Genomic DNA, 15,452 nt, shown 5'->3' with positions numbered 1-15,452 from the left:
CTGTCTGGGGCAATCCACAAGGAGCCAGGAATGGCTGGAGAGAAGCTCTGGGAGAAGATTTGGGGTGCTGGTGGGTGAGAGCTGGACCTGCCCCAGCCCTGCAACCCCCCAAGCCTGGGCTGAGTCCCCAGTGTGGGCAGCAGGGGAAGGGGGATTCTGCTCCTCTGCCTCACTCAGGTGAGACCCCACCTGCAGAGCTGCCCCAGCCCTGGAGGGACCTGGAGCTGCTGGAGGAGCCCAGAGGAGCCACAGAGATGCTCCAAGGGCTGGAGCCCCTCTGCTCTGGAGCCAGGCTGGGAGAGCTGGGGGTGCTCAGCTGGAGAGGAGAAGGCTCCAGGGAGAGCTCAGAGCCCCTTGCAGGGCCTGAAAGGGCTCCAGGAGAAGGACTGGGGACATGGCATGGTGTGACAACAGGACATAGGGAATGGCTTTAAACTGAAAGAGAGTAGATTTAGGTGGGATATTGGGAAGGAATTGTTCACTGGCAGGGTGGGCCGGCCCTGGCACAGAATGCCCAGAGCAGCTGTGGCTGCCCCTGGATCCCTGGCAGTGCCCAAGGCCAGGTTGGATGGGGCTTGGAGCAGCCTGGGACAGTGGAAGGTGTCCCTGCCATGGCATGGGTGGAATGAGATGAGCTTTAAGGTCCCTTCCCACTCAAACCATTCCATGATTTTATAAAGGCCACTGGAGCACCCTGGTCCTTGCTCGCCACATGACGCTGGGAGCAGATGTTCTGCCACCGCCACTTCCAGAATCTCCTGGCTCTGCCTGAAGCTGCATCCCCAAGGGAATGTGTGAATGGATGTGGGAACATCCTCCCCTTGTCCTCCTCTGGAGCTCCACCCCCTCACCCTGGGAGCTCTCTGGAAGTGGAGTGTTGGAATGCCACGACGGTGTCTGTCAGTCCAGGTGGTGCCCTTCCAGTTCCAATTCCTCAGGCTTCATTAGAGCTCTTTGTTAAGCATTAATGAGCAGCCTGAGGAATGGGGGCCATGTGGTGCCAGCGTGGAGCAGCCCTTGCAGCTCCCTGCTCGTGACAGTCAAATCTTTATTCCAGGAATTTGGGCAGTGGGCAGGGGGACAGGGATTGTATGGGGGAGAACAGGAAATCACAGCTGTGGTGCGCAGGGAGCTCTGCTTGTCCACCCTCAGAGCTCAGAAACAGGCACAGAGCTCCTCTAAGGACATTTACTGGTGGGTTGTGGAATTTTGGAACACCAATTACACATGGGCCTGGTAAAAAGAAGCTCAGGGTTTGGGGTTTTTTGTTGTTGTGTTTTAAAGGCAGTCTGGAAGGGGGAAAGGTTTTCCCAGTCTGGCAGATGGGAAAGGTTTTCCAAGAGTGGTAGAGGGGAAAGGATTTCCCAGCATTTAAAGGACTTTGGCCATTTTTATGGTTATTGTGATGGAGAGGATGATGGCATCCTGGACTTGGGGTTGTATATAATGGTTGGAAGCTGTTTTCCCATTTCCCTCCCCTCCCCTGTGTCCCTCAGCCCAGCTGGCTCTGGATGAGCCACATGTTCTGAGCACCTGGGCCAGTGGAAGGTGTCCCTGCCCATGCCAGGGGCTTGGAATGGCACAGGTTTTGGGACCCCTTCCCAGCCAAACCATTGCATGATTCCATGATTCTATTTTGAGAAGGTCTGGTTTGGGTTTATAGCAACTCCGGGCCCTGCTGGAAGGGTCCCAGGAGGGTGCCAAGGGGAGCAGGGAGCAGTGAGTGAAGAATTCCTTTTCACCACCAATGTTTTTTAATTCATGGGGGGAAAAAATGACAAATTAAAAGAAAATACCCAGAACTCCTTAAACTCTTCCCAAAGCTCTGCCATATGTTCCATTTCCAAGAACTGGCAGGAAATCCAGGCAGGTGCTGAGCTCTGCTCCTCCCAGACGTGGCTGCAAAGCCACACCAAGGGCCTGTTTTGGTCCTCACTGGGACATTCAATCCCTTGGATGGGCATTGGGGGAAAGCCACCATGGAGAAAAAACAGGACAAGGCAAAGCCTTGTCTCATCCTCAGTTCTGGTCAGTCCTTCCCCAGCAGATCCTGGGAAGGAGAGGAGCTCAGGAAACCTGATGAAGACCTCAGGAGCCAAAGGTGACCCAAGGGTGGTGGAGGGATTGTTATGGAAAAGTGATAGCAGAAAATCCCTGTTCCTGTTGGTTCTTTGCACTGGAACATGGAGATGATGCTTGGCCAGGGCCTTTGGGTGGTGGGAGAGACAAATCAGAGAAGCTGAGGAGCCAGAAGAGGGGATTTTAGACTGAATCTATCAAGGGAATAATGACAAACTGTCCATCCCAGCTGGAGCCCCAGCCTTGTCAAGGAGCCCAGATATGGAATTGCTGAGCTCTCCCCTGCCTGGGAACCCTTTGCTGGGGTTCTGGCCCCAGTGCCAGAGGGAAGGGAGGTGGCAGAGGGGATGCCAGTGTCTGAAAGGAGCTCCCAGGGAAGTTGGGAGGCACAGAGTAGTCTGACTGCTGCCCTGGGAACACTGGGAAGAGCTGCAGTGCAGCATGGATGAGAGCAGGGAGAAATGCCTCAGACATGTGAGCCCTTTGAAGGAGCTGGCAGTCATGGAGAGGAGGGTGATCATGGATTTCCCAAAGGCCTCCTGTATGTTCCCTCATTTGGAGCTCCTCAGGAACCTTGGCTTTGGTGGGAACACATCACAGGTTAAGGAAGAGGAATCAAGAGCAGCAATAAATGAAAGTTGTTGCCAGGAGTGTTCCTCAAAAGTCTCTGCTGGGATTTGGGATGTGTAATATTCCTAAACTAGCTGAAAAGGAGCAAATTAAAAGGTGGCACCATTTGCATGGGATGTGTGTTAGAAAGCAGCCAAATCTGAGGCTGCTGGTGGGAAAAGGAGCAGGAATCAACAGCAACCACAGGCTTGGAGTTTATTGCTCAGGATAAAGGTTGATAAAAGCAAAATAAAGAAGATGGGGAAATAATCACCAAACTTTCCCACCTGAGTAGGGGAATGAGCTCCAAAAAACTCCTGGTTGGGAAGGGGAAGAGCTGGATAAGGCTGTGAGGGCTTTGGTGAGCTCTGATGAGCAGGAAGCAAAGGGAACTTGGAAGGGTGAGGAACGAGGAGCAGAGCAGCAGGAAGGGATCTGCACCCTGCAGGCCAAGGGCCTTCCTGGTTGTCTCATTTCAACAGGATTATGTGGCAATTCAGGAAAAAATCAGTTAAAAAAGGCTGGTGAGAATGAACAAAGACACAAATCCACTCTCAGAGGGCAGAGAGTGCTCCAGCTTCCCAAGGAAGGGATTTCATGTCTGTGTGGAGAGTGGGGATGGAGCTGAACTGGGAATATTCACTGGCATCAAGGTTTCTTGGGACAGAGCCAGCCCAAACTGAAAATGGTGATGTCAGAGTTTTCTTTTGAAGTTGTTTTACAGAATCATAGAATGTTTTGGGTTGGAAAAGGTTTGTTAAAGCCCATCCCATCCCCACCCCCTGCCATGGACAGCGACACCTTTCACTGTCCCAGGCTGCTCCTGTCCAACTCCTTTCCAAGCCCTGTCCAGCCTGGCCTTGAACACTTCCAGAGATCCAGGGGCAGCCACAGCTGCTCTGGGCACCCTGTGCCAGGGCCTGCCCACCCTCCCAAGGAACAATTCCTTCCGCACATCCCACCTATCTCTGCACTCTTTCAATTTAGAGTCACTTTTTTCTTTCTTTTTTTGCTTGTGTCCTTTTTTTTTTTTTTTTTTTTTTTTTTTTTTTTTTTTTTTTTTTTTTTTTTTAATGTTTATTTGGTTGGTGTTTGGGGAATGTTGTTTGTTTCTTTGTTTCAGAGGGTTTTTGGTGTTGCTTTGGCAGAGTTTCTGGGAGCTGTCCTGTTTGCCAGTCTGACAAATCCAAACCTTCCCAGAGACAGAAGCACCAAAGTGGGATCCAGTTCCCTACCTGGAGATGGCTCCAGTACAGACACCTGTGTGCAGACCATCCAGGACCACAGGAAAACCCTTGGGCTTGAGCCAATGAGTCCCCAGTTCTTCCTCCAAGCAGGATGAGGATGCAGCCCTGGATTCCCTGGGGACTGGAGGACCCTTCCTGAGCCTTTCTGCTGCATGGATTTGGCAGTGCTTCTTGAAGACAAATTCCAATTTTTCTGGAATATTTTTTAGGCATGTTCTCCCTTCAGCTCCACCCCCAGCAGCTCTTCCAGGTGTCTTCACCTCCTGGGCTTGGTGGATCACCTGGAAGTGGCAGTTTTCCAAAGGCAGTTTCCCAAAAGCCATGGCCAATCCTTCAGCTCCGAGGAACAACTTCCCAAACGCTTCTTTCCAAGCCCCAAGGCAGCTCTGGGAGCCAAAACAATCCAAGCCTGAGAGCTTGGGCAGACCCACCACGAAGATGCTGAGGTGTCCTGGTTCACAGCATTCACAGATTCACAGAATCACTGGGTTGGAAAAAACCTTAAAGATTGAGTCCAACCCAGCCCTAGCACCCCAACTAAACCCTGGCACCCAGTGCCACATCCAGGCTTTGTTAAACACATCCAGGGATGGTGACTCCACCACCTCCCCGAGCAGCCATTCCAGAACTTTATCACTCTTTCCATGAAAAACTTTTTCCAAATATCCAACCTCTATCTCCCTTGATGCAGTTTGAGGCTGTGTCCTCTGGTTCTGTCAGTTCCTGGAGAAAGAGCCCAGCCCCAGCTGAGCACAGCCACCTTTCAGGAGCTGCAGAGAGTGATAAGGTTGTGACATTCCCACTGCCCCCGTGTCCGTGGCGCACACAGCACCACAACACATCACTGCTCCCTGTGGGACTGCTGCTCCTGGGAGGAGCCAGGCTCTGGCAGGGGCTGGCACTCATTCCAAGCTCTCCTGAGCTCAGGGGATCCCTGGGAACCCCCGGCTGCAGCATCTCATTAACAAGCAGGGCACATTGCCCGGCCCAGCAGCAGCCCTGAGCCTCGGCGGTGTCACATCAGCTGCTCAGCTCTGTGACAAATATTCCATGGCTCATTATCCTTGAGAGGAATCTCCCTCTCCAGTGCTTTTAAGACCTGGAGAAATTGGCAGTTGCTGTTTGCTTTTTGCTCAGGCAGCACCGAATTCTCCAATTAGGGATTTGTTGGAAGCCCCCTTGCACGCAGAGCCCGAGGCCAAACCCGGCTGTGCCAGCGAAGGGTTCCCAGCTGACCAAACCCTTGCCTTTGGCACAGCTTCCACGAAAAACCTTGCACTTCAGCACGGAAGTGTCAGCATTTTCCTCGGCAGCACCTGCCTGCCTTCCTATCAGAAAATGGGGATGGTTTTGCTGTTGGAAAAAGCCAAATTAGGAATGGAGCAGAGAGGCCCTTTGATGTTGAGGAAAGCTGGAATGCTGCATGTGGAGAATCCGTGGGGATTCTTCCTGCTGACTGCTAAGGGCTTCGCCATCCGCTGCCTCCAAGTGCTGGGAATTCATCCTGAGTGTCCAGGATCAGGGAAAATGCAGGGAGCAGGGAAAGCTCTGAAAAGCCTGCACCCCACTCATGCAGCTGTCCCAGCATGTCCATGCTGTAATTCCCAGGCATTCCCTGGGAATAGCCAGCACAACTCCTGTGTCCCCATGCACCGTCCCAAAGCCGCACCAACGCAGAATTGATGAGGTGCCATCAGTTATTCCGTACACAGCACACTGCTCAGGGATTTATGGCAAAACCAGCTCCTCTGGGCCTCTCCCATGAATATGCAGCTCACTGGATAAGGATCAATATTTGAGGGAGACTATAATGCTCATTATGTCCCCAAATCCCAATAAAAACGGGAAGTCCAGATGCCAGGTGAAACTTTCATCATGCTCAGAAGAGAAAAAAATCAAGGAAAAAAAAGAGGAGAACAGTGAGGAGGGAATAAAATCCAAGAAATGCTTAATAACCTCTTTGGGGACTCACAGTATTTCTGAAGAAATTCACCAGCAATTCCTGGGATGTGCAGGAGAGGGGTCTGGGGGATGGGAACAGGGTGTCACTTGCAATGTGGACATGGGCAAGGATCTCCTGCCCAAACTCTTCCTGGATGGAAAGTTGGATTCTTGACTAAACCAAATTGATTTCACAAAGTTCCTGATTCCTGTAGGGATATGAATTCATATTTTCAACTAAAATTTTGAGGCAGAAGAAAAGGGAGAGCTTTGATGAAAAATCAGCTCTGAGAAATGAGCTTCTGTCTGCAGCGATTTCCCTCCTGATCCAATATTGTTACAGCTGCTTAATATTTCCCCAGTTAAGCCCTATTTTGATGGAGAATTGAATATTTTTTCCTAAACTACTCCTTTTTCCCCCCAAGTTTTTCCAGTGCAGGCTGTTGAACTTCTCACAAAACCACTTCAGATAAACCCTCGGCTTTAATTTTTTAATGAATAATAGAAAATGCTGAGGGAAATATTAAAATCATTTTCTAGAGACATTTTCATTCTAACAAAACCCAGCCCTGAAAGCAAAATTTTCCTGGCTGCTGATGCCTCTTCAGGCTCTGTTTTTTTACACAGCTCGTGCTCCCCAAGCTCCCAAAATCCTGGGATCAGGCAGGCCCTGATGGACACACCATGGTGCTGGGAGTCCCAGGGCTTTTCCTTAGGAATGTGGAGGGAAAGGCTGTGCAGGGAAGGCTGGAGCCCTATGAACAGCACCTGGAAGGGCACATGTGAGGTTCAGCTGTGGGTTTGGGGATGCTCCACTTGGCTCTTGTTCCAGGAAAGGTGGGGATGAAGCACTGGATAACCCTGAGATGGCAGAGATGACAATGGACCCTTCCAACCCAAACCACACTGGTATTCTGGAATTCAGCATCACTCCAGCACCTCTGGTGCTCTATGCCTCGGGATGGACCTCACAAGTGAGCAAGGGAGGGACAAAATGAGGCATTTCAGGGCAGTGCAGCTCAAAATAAACTGGGTTTATGAGATACCAGACAATGATTTGGGTTATTGCCTCTCTTGTCTTACCTGCTCTTTGACCTGCCAGCGCTGTTAAACTCCCAATGCAGGGCAGCCAGGAGGGTTTGAGGGATTTATGATGTGCAGGGGAAAGGGTGGGAAGTCAAGGGGAGGGAAAACTCATGGAGGGAAAAGCGGAGACTGCAGTGGAATGGGAGACTCGAGGCAGAGGTGGCACCTCAGGATGGGCGCAGGGGAGGACATGGGTGACACACAACAGGGAAGAGAGGAACAGGCTGAGGAAGGGGCAGGGAGAAGGGGAGCAGGGGACGCTCTGGGGTCCCAGGACAGAGCTTTTCTCCTTGGAAATGATGGCAAAATCCACTAGGGACACCTTTCCTTCCTGCAAAGGAGGAAAAGGCAGTGAAGGATAACAAGAGAGCCTTGCAGCAGAATCAATTAATGAGCGAGTCAGCTGCTGCTGAATGAGATTTGAAATTCACATCAGTGCTGGAAACCCCAAAATAAACCTTTCCCCTCCCCAGTGCATCAGAAACTCTGCCTTTTAAGGCAGCATCACCCGCTGGAAATTGGAGGGGCAGACAAAGAAAATAAACTCCAAAGCCCCTCCTCTTGTGTCTCTCCAGCCCTTTATTCTGCTCTAATCCTCAGATCCTGGTGGGGTTGAGAAGGGCTGTTTTCATCCAGCAGGGAGGAGAATTCCCATGGGATGGAGAGCAACAGAATTCCAATTTCTGATTGGGTGCCTGCAGCATGCTGCAGCTTAGTGGGGGAAAAAGGCACCAGGCAAGGTGTACTCCCCTGGGAGCTGTCCCGCCTGTCCTGCTGGAATGGTCCTGGGAAATAGAGCTGGGGGGCAGGGCAGGCTGGGGGCACCTCAGTTCCATGGATGGCCTTGGCAGGCTGAATTTCAGTGGGAGTCAGCTCCAGACAGAGCAGGGGCAGGTTTGTACCAGGATTTAATGAGGCAGAGAATCCGTGTTGTCCTCAGCATCAAAGAGGCTTCCATTTCCAGGGGATGGCAAAGATTTCATTCCCAAATGAGCATGGAAATACCTGAAAATCCTCAGCACTTCCTGAGCCCTTCCTAACTCTAAACAGCTCTGCCAGCCCCAGGGAAAAGCCTGCCCATAGCAGAGCACGTGGCATTGCGTTGGCACATCAGTGACATCACAGGCCAGAGATTGTGCCAAGGAACACCCTGGCACATCACCCATTGATGCCAGTCCATGGAATCCTGGAATGGTTTGGGTAGGAAGGGACCTTAAAGCTCATCCCACCCCACACCCTGCCATGCGCAGGGACACCTCCCACTGTCCCACCCTCCTTCCAGCCCTGTCCAACCTGGCCTTGGGCACTGCCAGGGATCCAGGGGTAGCCACAGCTGCTCTGGGCACCCTGTGCCAGGGTCTGCCCACCCTCACAGGGAACAATATTTGGGGCCATGAAATGTTTTACCAGGAATTGTTCCCAGGATTGGGCACCTCTCGAAGAGGGGCTGTCTGCTCAAACCTCTCGTCGTTTTGAAACAAGCATTACTCCCAATCCTCTTCCCTCTCATCTGGATTTATGTCTCTTCCCATGGCAATCTGGGAAAATTTCAGCCCTGTGGACATGTTTTCCATAACCTTCTGATTCCCAAAGTCTCCTTGACTTCTCATCCTTCCTTTCTATGTGGTGACAGAGGCAAAGACCTTCCCATCACATGGAACCTGCTCAGTACCCCCTGCAGCAGTTCCACAGGCTTTTCTTCTTCTCCTCAGCTCCTGACCCAGCCACTTGTGCCATGTCCCAGCCTTCAAACCACTTTCTCTTCTTTCTGCTGAACCATTTTTCCACATTCAACTTGCTCAAGCTCTGAGTCCTCTGGATCATTTAGGAAAAGCCAGAACTTGTGATCTGTGATCAGTTTTCATTCCTTTAAAGCTTCTTTTTGGGGAAGACTGAGCTCATAATTCTATATCATGTGTAAATAACTGTTTTCACCATGTTTAAGACACTGGAATTTTATGGGCTTGTGGAAAACCTCCTTAAAGAGCTGAGAGAGTGAATTCCTTTTGCCATAGATTATTCCCGGAATGTTTATTTCCAATGAAGAGGGACTAAACCACTGCATTTTTTCTCTCTCACAGGAATAAACACATGAGTGGTCCCAGTCTCCTTGTGCTTCATCACAAGCCCTGTGCCTGTTCTGGGAAGTCCCACAGTCTGGATTCCCCGTCCTTTCCCATAGAAAATGATCACAGGGTTCCTTCCCTGCCTCCCCCACCCACCTCTGCTCTCCCTGTCACGAGAACCTGATTCCTCCCAGCGGGGTTTTTTCACTCTCTCTGTAAACCTGCACCAGGACTGGCCCTGTTCCTCCTGCTCCTGCCTGGAGTCATCCTCATGGGGACTCCTGAGTCCCTCTGCAGTCCCTTGCAAAATCCTCATGGATTTATATCTTCATCCTCCCTCCTAGGTCGGGATAGATGGATGGATGGATGGATGGATGGACAATGGATATATGGACAGTGAAGTGCTGCTAAAGATCACCATCTGTGCTCCTGACTCCACCCTGCAGCTCCACCTCCACCATCCCTGTTTCCCGAGGATCCTGTCTTGGTTCCCAGCACCAGCAGCCCCTTCAGCTCCAGCAGGATCATTTCCCAAGGATGAAAAGCTGAAGTTGTGCTGTGTGCTGGAAGGGAACCAGCAGCTTCCCAGGACCTGCCTTTGGACTGGCAGGGACCTTCTGCAGTGGGAATGCAGCAGGATCCACCCGTGAGGTTCCAGAGTTAAGCACAAACCTCCCCTCTCCGACATCAGCTGTTGACTGCTGGCCAGTCCATCCTCCCGTTCCTGGTGATTTATCTCCCAGCATCCCAGCAGAGGTAATTTCCATATGGCACAGACTGCTGGAGTGGGCATTTTTCAGGATATTTAGAAGCTAAGTCACTTCCATTTGCATAATATTTCTAAGTGCTGAAAACAGTCCACACAGGAGAAAAACAAAAGGGTGGCTCATAAATTCCTTTTCCTTTGCCTCTGTGTACAGGGAAACTGGTCAAGGTGCATCCTGAATCAGTGCTGGGAGAGCAGGGAGTGGCTTTGGAGTCGAACCTGGTGGGAAAAGGGAGAGGGAAATGAGTATCTGCTCAAACATGCAAAGCAAGGAGGGGGTGTCAGGTCACTGTTCCCTGTCAGAAAGGTTGGTTGGATCTGGGAATTCAGCTCCATTCCTTCCCGATCTTCCCTGACTTTATGTCCAAGGAAGCATCTCCCAGTGCTTCCTTGTCTGCCCAGAGAGCCTCATCCCTTAATTTCCCTTGTCTACACAATTTCTCTGAGCTGAGGAGCTGGGAACAGGGACATGGAACACCTGGGAGTGGGGACATGGAACTCCTAGGAACAGGGAGAGAGGACACCTGGGAATGGGGACAGAGGACACCTGGGCATAGGGACATGGGGACACGGGACACCTGGGAATGGGGACACAGGACACCTGGGAATAGGGACATGGGACACCTGGAACAAGGACATGGGACACCTCCCACCATGCAGCTTTGCCCAGGTGAGCAACACCCCAGTGCCAGGGCAGAGGATTCCCTTGGTCTGACCAGGGAAATCACACACAGGTTTCCCATCAGGGCTGGATGCACTGGAGTAGATCCCAGCCTTGCTCCTGAGCTGATCCCTGCAGCAGCCTCCATTCCATGCTCCAGCCTGTTTTCCCTCTGAAGTTCATCCCAGGATGGCTCCTCGCTGTGTTTCATCCCAAGCAAACCTCTTTTTGTTTACCTTGGACAAATATTTGCCAATTCCAGAGCTCAGATCCTTGGGAGGGATTATGCAAAAATCCCTGTGGCCCCTCCACCTCCCAGACAGGATCTGGGATGTGCTGCCAAGCTGGGCCCTGCTCCTGAAATCCTTAAGCTGTGCTTTACCTGCCCACTGCCTGCACACCTGGGTGCCTGTGCTTCCCCATGAAGGCTCTGGGAAACACTGGGAAGAATATATCCATGGATTTTGCTGTAATGGCATAAATAGAACAGCAAGCAAAACCACTACAAATCCTTTTCATCCCATTGGCTTTGTAGAGATACTGGGTTTGTTTGCTGTTTAATTTTTCACTTTAAATATATAAATAAATATGTTATTCAAGCAGGATTTTTTCCCCCATCCCTATCCATGTCCTCCCATGCCTGGATTTGAGGCATTGTGTAACTGGTGGAAGAGGCTGCGTGGCAATTTGGCTTCACTGCGCACCCAGTTATCAGCAGGGGCTGGGAATTGGGGCAAAGAAGTGGGCAGAAGTGGGAGAGGCTCTGATTCATGTTTGAGGGAATGGGAAGCACCTCCCAATCTCCTCTCCACATCAGCTCTGCTCTCCCAGAGCATAAATAACCAGCTCATCCCTAATGGCTCCACTCTCGTTAAGGGGAAGCTTTGTCTGGGAGCTGCACAGCCACTCAGAGCTCACCCTGCATCCTGCTGAGTGTGAGGCAGGGTGGCTTTGATCCCTGCCATCCACAGGGATGGTGCTGAGCAGGACAATCCGTGTCCAGCTCCTCCTGAGGGTCCCAGACCTGCTCTCCCCCTTGGCAGGGGCAGGGAATGGGGGGGGGCGGGCGGGGGGATATGGGGGTGCTCTGCTCAGCCAAGCTCCTGGAAGCTTCTGGAAGCCTCTTTCCCCACCAATGGACAAGGGGGCTGATGGAAAAGGAGGTGCTGACCCTGTCTCTCCCAGCTGAGCCCATGGATCCCATGTCCTCCAGAGGAACATTCCTTTGAGCAGCCAGTTGGGCTTTCCATATGCCAGGATTCTGGGAATCACAGAAAAGGTACCTTTGGCATCCCACTGCCATGAAATGCCTCAGCACTTCCCCAAAATACATTCAGGGCAGGATAATCCCTCCGCACTCTATGTCTGGTTGACTGCAGTCACCTCTTTTCCAGACTTGGAGCTCTTTGGAGAAGGAAGGATCTCATTTTGTTTGTTTGCTCCAACCCCAGCAGAGTGGGATCTTGGCCCATGGTTGGGAACTTGTGTGTTTCGTGAATACAAATGTAATTAATTAATGAGAAGAACCAGTGGGGAGACAGAGCTCATGGCTGGAGGGGCTGATTCCGGGCAATAAGATTTCTTTTATACATTCCAAGCTCTTCTGTGCAGGAAGCAGCTCTGGAGCTGGCACAGACCACCAAAAGTTCTTCCACCTGTTACCAGCATTAACCTTTGCAGCTCCAGCTTAGCTGAAGTGAGATCCCAACCCCCTGCCTGGCTGGGAGTGTCTTGAGCAGAGCCACTCAGGAGCTCTGGAGGGCTGAAGAGTCCCTCTGGCATCTCGGAGCCAGGCAGAAAAGAGCTCAGGGCTCCTCATTAATCAGCCATCACACAGGGAAATTCCAGTGTCTTCCAGCAGGCTTTTTCCCCTGGATGAGGAAGCAGCTGCCTCTTAATTAGAGGCCAGCTAAGTGCTACGTGTGCTCTGCGAGGCTGTGCATATTTAATAGCTCAACTCCCAGCTGCTGCTGCTCGCTGCTGTGTTGGAGGAAGCGCAGGCTGCAAAGTTCCCTTTGATGTTTCCTCACACTGGCTGTCCCTGGAAACAGGGGGAACACAGCCACTCAGCCACTCCAAAATCCAGGGAGCCACAGTGGGCAGGGAGGGGCGGGGAGGGGCCTCCTTGGCTGCACTGATCCAGCTGCTTTACCCAGGGTGGGGCAGGGACAGCAAGGCAGGAGCTGTGGGTGCTCCTGGTAAGGAGCAGGACTGACCTGGGGAGGGGAAGTGGGACACTGCTGCTGCCTTTCATTACCCAGAAACATCCAGTCTGGACCCTGCCAATGGGTTCCTTCTCCTGGTGCTGCTGGGGACAAAGATGAATGTCGGTGTGATTGGGGCTGGTCCAGTTCTTCACACAGTGACCATCCAAAGGTGGGCACCATTGTGCTGTCACCTGTGGGGAGCCAGCAGCAGCAGCAGGTGGCAGGAGGAGGTGTGGAAGCTCTCCTGCCAGGTGCTGAGAGCCTAAGGATGCCCAGAGGAATTCTGCTCATCCCTAAGAACAAATGTTTCCGAGCCCTGCTCATGTTCCAGCCCTTGTTAACCGTGTTTGAGGATTCTGCTGTCTGCATTTTCTGTTTTCCAGTCCATGTTCTCCATGTATCTCCCTGGATATTTCCAGGTCTATCTTCCCCTCCATTTCTTGATCCTCCCTGAGGCATTTTGCAATTTTAAATTGCAGTGCTTTGGCTCCTCACCCTTTCCAACCCAGTGCGTTGAGGTGTCATCAAATTGCTCTCAGTATCTTTATTTTTCCTCTTTGGATGTCAGGAAAGGGCTCCACAATATCCAGGTAAAATTTGTGTGCAGGAAGCCATCCATGGAGGATTAAATCAGCCTGGTACTTGTAACTCCTTAAGGACTTATAGAATCCCAGAATCCCTGAGGTTGGAAAAGCCCTCCAAGGTCATTGAGTCCAAGCTGTGCCCAATCCCCACCTTGTCCCCAGCCCAGAGCACTGAGTGCCACATCCAGGCCTTCCTTGGGCACCTCCAGGGATGGGGACTCCAACCCTCCCTGGGCAGCCCCTGCCAATGCCTGACCACCCTTTCCATGGGGAAACTCCTGCTGATGTCCAACCTGAACATCCCCTGAGGCTGTTCTGTTCCCTCTCCTCCTGTCCCTGTTCCCTGGGAGCAGAGCCTGACTCCCCGGCTGTCCCCTCCTGTCAGGAGCTGTGCAGAGCCACAACGTCCCCCCTGAGCTTCCTTTTCTCCTTCTTTGTCCCCTGTAGCAGCTGCTCCTGCCCCTGGTGCTGCTCTGTCCTGCCAGAGCCCTTCATCCCAGACAGCATCAGCTGCAGTCCATGAGATCCAGGGGGAGGAGAGCCAGGACAGTCTGGCTGCTGCTCCCCAGAATTTCCCCCAGGCAGGGGTCTGCTCCTTCTCCATCGCCTCCAAGGTATTGTTCCCCCTCAGCCAAGTGGATTCTGAAGTCCAGGACCAAGCTGGGTCCTCTGCACTCCTCTTCAGGGACCCCAAATCCACAGGAGCTCTGAGGCACCAGCAGCTGGGAAGAACCAGATTCCCAAAGGCTGTGGTTCATCCATCTGGGATCTGGGAAGGATGGCCAGGAGCAGTTCTGGATCCAGCCAAAACAGGCTTTATTTGCAGGAACAGAAGCAGATTTTAGGTTGGGATGGAGACAGCCAAGAGGCTGAGCAGGGAATTTGCTAAATACAATATTTTTTTTGCCACCTATTGCTTTTTTTTTTTTTTTTTTTTTTTTTTTTTTTGTCAAAAGTGAAATATTTTGCTGTAAAGTCTCCATTAAAGCTGAACTGGGAAAGCTGCCAAGATCTGGGATGGGATCTCAGGTCAAAAATGTACTAAGGAGTCAACCTTAAAAACAAGGCTCTGGTGCAGAGGATTTGCCATGGAGTGGGAGCTCCGTGCTCTGGTCCCTTCTGGAGGATTAGGATTTCTTTGGAGTCCAATGTCAGTGCCCTAAACATGGGGCAAAGTGTTCTTGTAGTCTGTCACTCACTTATTAAAGGTTTGCTCCTGGACCAGAGAAACAATTTTCCCATGAATATTTCATCAAAACCGATGTGTTTGGGTGAGGGGGGAAAAAATTAATGAAATGGTATTTTCTACAAAACAAATACACACTGCATCCAAAGCAATTCCATGCTGCCCACCCCCATCCAGCAGTGCCCTCCTGGGTGCTGCAAGGCTCCTGGAGCTGAGCTGAAGCAGGAGAGCCTGGAACTAAACTGGACATTGGCTGGATTGTTATCCCTGGCCTTCCATTCCTGTCCATTGCAGGAGGAAGGGAATTCTGGCAGGAGGAGACTGAGGGGTGAATTCAGCAAGGCGCCGCTCCAATCTCTGCTCTGGGACAGGGACAGGAGCCAGGGAATGGCTGCAGGGCCAGGGCAGCTCAGGCTGAGCTCAGGGAAAGGCTCTTCCCCCAGAGGGTGCTGGCACTGCCCAGGCTCCCCAGGGAATGGGCACGGCCCCGAGGCTGCCAGAGCTCCAGGAGCCTTTGGACAGCGCTGCCAGGGATGGACAGGGTGGGGTTGTTGGGGGTCTGGGCAGGGCAGGAGCTGGATCAGTGATCCCTGTGGGTCCTTCCAGTTCAGGATATTACCTGATTTTAACACATCACCTGGAGGAAAAAAAAACCCAAAACAACTCTCGTGGAAGACAAGACCTGGAATTTTCTCTCCTGGCCATGGATGCAGCTGATGGCGTTGGGGTGGGATGGAGGGGATGCTCCAGGGCTGCTCCTGGTGCTGAAGGGCACGTTGTGGCTGGAGGTTCCTCAATTCTCCAGCACAGCTCCTGCTCAGCCCACTCTGGGCGGGAACTGAGTTAATATTTCACTAACAAATCTCCTAAACTCGGGCTCCCCATGGGGCTGGCATTGATCACTGAACCTCAGAGCTCCTCTCTTTCTTCCTTCAAACTTTCCCTGGGCTGGAAAGGCGGCTGTTGATTGATATTCCAAGGCAAACGTTGCAGTCTTTCAAACGCTGCCAGGCTTTACGA

Source organism: Onychostruthus taczanowskii, unplaced genomic scaffold (genome assembly GCF_017590055.1).
Source record: "Onychostruthus taczanowskii isolate IOZ18803 unplaced genomic scaffold, ASM1759005v1 scaffold64, whole genome shotgun sequence".
NCBI lineage: Eukaryota > Metazoa > Chordata > Aves > Passeriformes > Passeridae > Onychostruthus > Onychostruthus taczanowskii.
Note: the sequence above shows the minus strand (reverse complement) of the source record.